This window comes from Triticum dicoccoides, chromosome 5B (assembly GCF_002162155.2).
Source record: "Triticum dicoccoides isolate Atlit2015 ecotype Zavitan chromosome 5B, WEW_v2.0, whole genome shotgun sequence".
Classification (NCBI taxonomy): Eukaryota; Viridiplantae; Streptophyta; class Magnoliopsida; order Poales; family Poaceae; genus Triticum; species Triticum dicoccoides.
Genome location: NC_041389.1, coordinates 88,042,578 through 88,050,652, shown reverse-complemented (window position 1 = coordinate 88,050,652; position 8,075 = coordinate 88,042,578). Strand labels below are relative to the sequence as shown.

At 45.2% G+C, this 8,075-nt stretch overlaps 1 non-coding gene across 1 annotated transcript; it reads right to left on the bottom strand.

Moving 5' to 3' along the window:
* Positions 1-245: 245 nt before the first annotated feature.
* On the bottom strand, positions 246-364 carry LOC119313714. The gene has a single exon (XR_005151981.1). It is a non-coding gene; the product is annotated as a 5S ribosomal RNA (ribosomal RNA).
* Positions 365-8,075: the final 7,711 nt, after the last annotated feature.

Below are 8,075 nucleotides of genomic sequence, written 5' to 3'. Positions count from 1 at the left end.
CTCTCCCGCTCAATCACGGAGACGAGTTTTCCACGGTTTCCACCCCTCCCTCCATACCGCAGCAACACGAGTTTTTTCCACCCCTTTCAGAAAGCGCTCTTCACGCCACAAAGCCGCCCCAAGACGCGCGAGCAATGAGCATCGAGCTTAAACATATCGCAAACGTCAAAAATAATATAACGGGATTAATATATATCGCGCACGTGCGATATGTTTGTCACAAGGCGCAAAAAATAATTATAAAAGGAATGCAACACGAGGACTTCCCAGGAGGTCACCCATCCTAGTACTACTCTCGCCCAAGCACGCTTAACTTCGGAGTTCTGATGGGATCCGGTGCTTTAGTGCTGGTATGATCGCATCCGACATGTTTCCCCGTCTTCGTCCCTTATGCTTGCCACTCCCAGGTCCGCTCCAAAGACGATTCTACATTCTCACTACCATTACCACCATTATCACCATTGCCACTTATATGAAAATATTACTTACTCCACCACTTCCTCACCATTACCACCATTATCACCATTGCCACTTATATGAAAATATTACTTACTCCACCACTTCCTCACCATTACCACCATTACCACCATTGCCACCATTACCACCATTTCCACCATTATCACCATTCCCACCATTCCCACCATTATCACCATTACCACCATTACCACCGTTATCACCATCGCCAGTACCAGGAGCCTGTTGGCCCCTGATACAGTCTCTCTCAAAAAATTGCCATTGCCAGCCCACCACCTGCCGCTGCTCCTGTGCTGGCTCAAGTGAACGTAGCCAATCGGCCGAAGGAATAGATGGGCGGCGGCGGGACGGTGCGGGCGTCACACAAGGGGTCCTGGTTCATCTCCGCCACCATGCGCGCCGATGCCGCCATGCGCCGCGACCATATCCTCGCCGGCCGCGCATCCTTCACCGACCTGGCCGTGCGGTGGCCCGTCCGGTGGGTCTCCACTGTCAGGTGGAGGAATAATTATTTTGCGCGTAATAAGGAGGCACTTCCTTGCGCTGTCAGGTGCATTTTTCTATAGTTACTACCCAGTTTTTGTAATTACATCCCATTTATTATTTCTTAAAGCCCATTTTCTTGTTAAGCCTAATGCATCCCTCCTAGGAAAGATTTGCAGCCCAGCGGGGTGGAGAATAACAACTTGACCTTGCCTAGGTATTCCTAAAAAAAAGTATAGCTGGGCTAGCCATTTTCAGCTTGAAAAAATTAATATCTGGATTGGATATCTGGCCTGGGCTAGACGGGCCACAACCCGCCCAGTTAATACCTGCAGCGATGTTTTCATTGTTGTTCAGAGGATAAAAATTAATATCTGGGGTAAACATCGAAAAACTCTGCAGTGCTCACACCTCAAAAACACAAATACTGCTTGGTCCTAGCTGTCGGCCGCTTCTTGTGCAATTCTCTCGTTTATTGAATACTCCCTCCTTTCCGGTTTATAATGCTCAATTCAAAAATCTCACCAATCAAGGTAGATGGCGAGTGGTGGAATACTTTTTCTAGTTTTGCAAAAGCACCTAATTAATGCTCTTGTTATCCTCAAAAAATTATGTTTATTAATGCATTAATTGCAATGCATGCTTGCATAAAGTACATGCATTGGTCAATTTTCTCTTAATATTTGCATGCAATGATTTAATGCACCTTGGAATCTGAACATGTGATGGAAAACAACAAAATTGAGCCTTATAAAATGGAAAAACTAAAATTTTGAGATAAGCCCTATAAACTAAAATTGAGCCTTATAAACTACGGGGGTGGCCATGCTTACTATATACTCCTCGATTAGTTTAATGTTTCCAACATCTTCTTGTGCAGTTCCACTAAAATATATGGTATCTTCAAAGAAGATCATTGTTTGCACAAGCAGAGATAATTACGTATGGCATCAAATCAGTGGCAATACAATTGATCGTTCCAGCCATAGCAATAAATTAAGATGCAAAACTATATCATTACTTGTGTCATCACATTTCTAGTGCTTCATTACAGCACCGGGAGTTGATTTTTGTTTTTCTTCCACTTGTTCTTCCCCGTCATCACTTGGTTCAATAACAGACAAGCTTCGCCTTCAATGTAAGATTTGGCATGTCAATTAGGGAGCACAAGTATAGTACTAAACTTAATTTTCTGATGAAAGTGGCAAAATACAGGCCAGCAGTTGTGAAATATCCTTATCTTACCTCAATGGGATATTACGGTGCACATACAGATTGGAAGTCTTGTCTCCATTTGTGCAGTTCACTAAAATCAAGCAACATTATCGTACAAGTAGCACAACATATGAAAGCACACTGCAGAATCATGTGAAAGAAGGCTAGTACTGACCTCTCATGATGCGAAATTCAAACAACTCACAAGAAGAAGATCTGAACCAAATTCGCCTTAACGGATAGGAAGTAAGATCTCCTCTTGTGCAGTTCCACTAAGATCAAGCAATCAAGCAACATTGTCGGTGTGACATTTTGGTTGAACTGCACAAAACACTCTTAAAACAAAAGTGTTTTGTGCAGTGCAACAAAAGGTCACAATGGCAACGAGGTGAAGTAGATAACCCTGTTTACACAGAGGTGCAAAGGAAACAATTAATGGTCAATAAAGGTGGATGACACAGAAGCCAACAAAAAGAAGCATCTACCTTATCTAAATGGGAAAGAAAGCAAGACAGTAGCATTTCTCAAACGGTGGCATTGATTAATATTGACATAGAGATTATATTAACAATAAAATTCGTTAAACATGTAATTTTCTTTTAACTGTGGCATTGCATCAATTTTCCAACGGCATTATTAGAGGGTGTTTGTTTACAGGGACATTTTGGTGTAGGGACTAAAAAAACTCCGTGTCAGTCACATCTAAACCAAACAGGAGGGACTTTTCGGGACTAAAAGTGGGCATTTGGGACTAAAGAAAGAAGACCCCGAGGGAGTCTTTTTGGGACTTTTTCCAACAGTTGCCCCTGCCACGCATCGCACCTAGTTTCTACTAGTTCATTACTAGGGGTAACATGGTCTTTTATCATGTCATTTAATAACCTCTAGTCCATGTTTAGTCCCTGGAACCAAGTAGGTAGGGACTAGGGAGTTTTTAACAAAACAGGGCCATAGATTAACAACAGCTAATGAGTTGCACGGGACAGTGGACGCACCAGCACCATGTGCATCTACCGATGTACTGTGGTCATGCACAGTCTGTTGCAACAAAGAACAAACAACCAAGGAGCATATTTGTGTTGGTCCCATTTTTGTTATCTTTAGACACCTTTCCCTATCTGAGCGCAGTAAATCTAGTCCTGCTCAAACTCTATAGCCTTGTCCCTTCCTTTCCTTTTTGAACTAGTACTTTCGCCCCTTCCTTTACTCTTTGAACCACGTCCTAGATTTATGCGATACAACTTTACCCACTACTTTCCCCCATTCCTTTCCTCTTTGAACCACGTCCTACATTCATGCTATACAACTTCCCCCCTTCATTTCCTCTTTGAACCACGTCCTAGATTCATGCTATATACAACTTTTCCCACTCCTTTCCTCTTTGAACCACGTCCTAGATTCATGGTATACATGCAGCTAGAGCAATGCATGTGGAGTAAGTAAAATATACCTTAAGGTTCTTGGGGCGTGGTTCGGTGGGCGATGGGACAGCGGCGAAGAAGAAGGGGTCGGAGGCCCTCCCGCGCCGCCGCTGGGTGGAAAGTGAATAGCAGCGCTGGTAGTGGATTCCCTCCCTTGCCAACGGCGACAGCGTTAAGCCTCCTTCCCTTCCCAACGGATGGATCCTGCCGGCTCTTTGATCAGCACTGAGGGGAGAGAGAGGCCAACGAAGTCTTGTTTAGATCTGGAGAGGGCGAGAGAGTGTGAAGAGAGCAATTACAACCACCGAGGATCCAGCGGGAGAGGGCGAGAGAGTGTGAAGAGAGCAACTACAAGCACTGAGGCTCCAGCGTGTATATATATACTGGAGAGAGAGTGTGAAGCGTGCAAACCCTAGAAAACATTTTGACCAGTCAAAGGATCCTCGTTTCAAAAATTATGCTCAAGTGTAGTTATTCGAACCCGAGACCTCAAGTTTGATGAGCGAACAGGCTAACCAGCTACACAACCCTCCCGTTATGTTCAACGAGAGGAAAATAACCTTTTATACATTCCTGCATTCGTGTGACAGGCATGCCATGTTTTGTGTGTGTGTGTGTGTGTGTGTGTGTGTGTGTGAGTCATTAGGATTTTAATCATAATCGTGTCATGTGGCTTTGGTGGTAAGACTATCCACAGTGGTGCAGAAATAATGCAGCCTTAGTCACCTTACCTCTCTCCACGTAGTACGTTGGGTCCCACCAGTCAGAGGGTGAAACAAACAAATTAATAAGAAAAATTAAAAGCGCCAGCGGTGTATCTTACTACCTCACACATCTCGCTACTGCTCGGGAACACTGTCCAATTGATCCCTCTGTTAGCTCACGTACTATTTTAAGTGGATCCTTATTATAACATGCACACAAATTTTGGGCACTTGTATTCGACTTAATTCAGTGTGCCACTGTATCTCGTATACTTACTACTCCCTCCGTCTAGGTGTAATAAGTCACGTTAGAAGGTGCAACGGGATCAAGGTGCGTGCGTGTGTGTGTGTGTGTTTAACAACATGTGTGTGTTAGAGAGTGCGACAGATCAACCTACTCCTATAGAGATATGGTGTGTAGTGTATGATTTTAGCCGCGAGAGTCGGTGCATCCTCTCATTTCCGGGCGTGTCCGGTAGAGACATGCAGACAGCTGCCACGCCCGCTCCTGACCAGCCTGGCCCACCCTAAGCCCCTCCACCGCTCGCGCGCGCTTCCCGCCCGAAACGGTCAGCGCTGCTCCAAAGAATCGGTGCCGCATTCATGCCCGGGCAGAGCGGACGCGACCTCTCACTGACGCAAGAGTGATGGTTGCTTCGTCCGTCCAACTTACTGCTGGGTCTATGTGATTTGACGGCTCATTGGTCTTTATTACTGAGGTGGTAGGACTGCTGGAAGTCCCATGCTTTCGGCGAAAGGAGGTAGTAGATTACAATTTTCTCCATTCTTACAGCGGAGGAGTGCAAGAGCAGTGAAAGCACACAGGCTCAGTGATTACATGGCCCACCTCACACTATCACCGTGCGACACCTAACTCTTTACATAGTACTCCCTCCGTTCCTAAATATTACTAGATGAGTCCCCACTTGTTGCCGCGTAACAGCGGTATATCTCTCTGCGCAAAATTATCAATTTCATAGAACTAAAAAAAAATCTATAACCGCATAACAAATGTGGTAGCCAAACTAAATAAACTCCCATCATCATTTAGATCATCCCACATAAGGAAAAAAGATCAGCCAACTCCTACTGCATAATGGGATTATATTTTTCTTTTTGACATGTTAATGGGACTTAAAAGCTCACTTACATGCATGCTACCGGTACATGCTTGCATGCAGACATGTTGATGTGATTTAAAACCCACTCACATGCATGTGCCACGGTATTTCTACATGCTTGCATGTGGCTTAGTGCTGAGCCTCTCAACGTCTAGATCAGACGGCTATTATGACTGATTTACTTCATCTAAGGACTACGTCAATTTTGATGATGTGGCTCAAGGAGAGGATAGAGAATTCCTAGTAGTGGGGGCTAGCTATTACTAGTAGATAAGTCTTTGTAGAGATTCCACTAGGTGAACTACATACGTAACAAAATGAATGAATATACACTTAAAATGCATCTATATACATCCGCATGTGGTTAATGGTGAAATCTCTACAAAGACTTATATTAAGGAACGGAGGAAGTACTAGTACAGTACTAGTACGTACTGTAATTTATCAGCGAGATAAATTTGTACAATGCTATGAAGCTTCCAGCTCCTGTTACATGTATCTTGCGTCCAAGGTTGCCCGTTGCAACATTTCATCAAATACAAAGGAGACTAACATGCATGCTATTGCATCTCAATGATTGACAGATCATAGCAAATATGTACTCCCTCCGTTCCAAAATAAGTGTCTCAACTTTGTGCAAACTTTAGTACAAAGTTGTACTACTACTAAAGTTGACACTTATTTTGGAACAAAGGCAGCTAAAAAAACGATCCATGCAGTTCCTAGCCCTTGAACCGTGAACCCTGACCAGGCTTCAATTTGCTGGCAACGTTCGAGCTTCCTAATAAATGAAGTTTGCAACCTTTTGACCATCGAATCATTTTGTGTAGTTTCACAAAAATCGAGATGAGCATCCCTGTGGCAAAGAAATTGAAGAAGCGTGATTAGAATAAGATTACTAGGACTAGTTGATGAGACATAAACTCATCACAAATACAGTACGTAGAAGCCAGTAGAGGTATCAGGTATGTGTGGGGCAAAGAAGTAGAGAAATATCCATAGGGAGTGATGTGGGCAGCTGGAGCAGTGGTGCAAGCCGGCTGTAAAGGGAGTTGTACCTGAGGGACGTAGCTCAACCTTGAGGAGGGCGGCGGGAGGCGGCAACTGCCCATGTTGCAGCAGTGAGCAAGGGATGAAGGCAACCTCACCGGCTTTGTGAGAGAGAACGAAGGGGACCCCTAATCGGGACGTGCCGACAGTGGGTTTTCGCCGTCGGCGACGGACACCGCATCTACACTAAGCATCCAACCCTTCCCCAAGCGGACGTGATCCATCGGGATGTTAGAGATGTGGCCACAGTCGTTTTGTGCAAGAGAGTGTGAAGAGAGCAACCCCAGCAAGCAACCGTGTAGGCTGGCCCGTCCTGACTATGTATATAGTGGAGCGGTTTCCTTTTCTCTCCATATGAACCTATCATATTGCGTACGTGCCACTGAAGAAAAAAATATATTTATAAATGACGCGGCACCTACTACTCGTTCTCCTATAACCTTGCGCTTGGCATCTCCAAAATATTAACCTTGCGATTGGCTCTTCGCCTCTTCGGGAAGTCGAGCAATAATGGTAGTGCAGTATATATCGTCTGGCTATATGAGACCGAATGAATTGCTGCACGTCCACCACGTGGGCGAGGGTCGAGGGGCGAGGGAGAGTGCTAATACATAGGGAGCAAAATGAGTGAATGTACACTCTAAAATACGTCTACATACATCAGTGTTTGGAGTATGTACTAGTAGTTCATATTGAAATCTACTAAGGACATATATATTCCAAAAAATATGATATAATCTCTATAACCATGGTAGTAGGGGCGAGGACTTAACAGAGGGAGTAGTAAATTTTTCTCCTCGTCCTGCGAGCCACCGCGCGCATGGGCGAGGGAGGAGCAAGCTTCACCTCATCCTGCGAGCCACCGCACCCGTGGGCGGGGGAGACGGCGTACTAAGCAAGCTTCTCCTCGTTCTGCGAGTTGACGGGACACATCAAAAGTACTCCAGTGTATAGAGCCTTACCTGTAAGGTAGGCCCCACATGGTTTGCCTCTTTTTTTAATTTAACATAACGCGTCAAGTCGCAATTTGTTTGTTCACCCGTGGTAGACGATCCTCCCTCCACCAAGTGGACAACCAGTACACGTGCCAAATTACCACGTGGGCTTCCTTTTTCGTACAAAAATGAGCTCCACTGTGTACCCGCGCGGGTGTGGTTGGGAAAGAGACGGGAGTACGTGCGCCGTGCTCTTCGTGCACGTCCCCCACCTACGTGGGTGTGTGTGAGAGATACAAACCACGTTCGTGAGTGTTTTTTGTTTTGTGCTGGGGGTGGGGGTGGGGTGAGGGGTTGATTTTGTGAATTATTTGTGGGAATATGTGTCGATGACATCTCAAACAAAATTTTGCATGCAATGTGTGTGAAATGGAGGCCTATCCATATCATACATAGAGGGTCGGGCAATCCACGAGAAGAGAGGGAGGGGTCATAGCCATCGATAGAGTCGAAGAGAGGATCAAGTACGGGTGGGTGCGAGATCGATGAAGAGAGCCATCGAAATTGCGTGTGTGTGTGTGCAAGTCAAAGATATAGGGCGACTGGCCTACCGGAATGTTAGAGGGCACATGTCAAGTTTGTGTGTGGCAGGGAGACATGACTAGAGCGCTT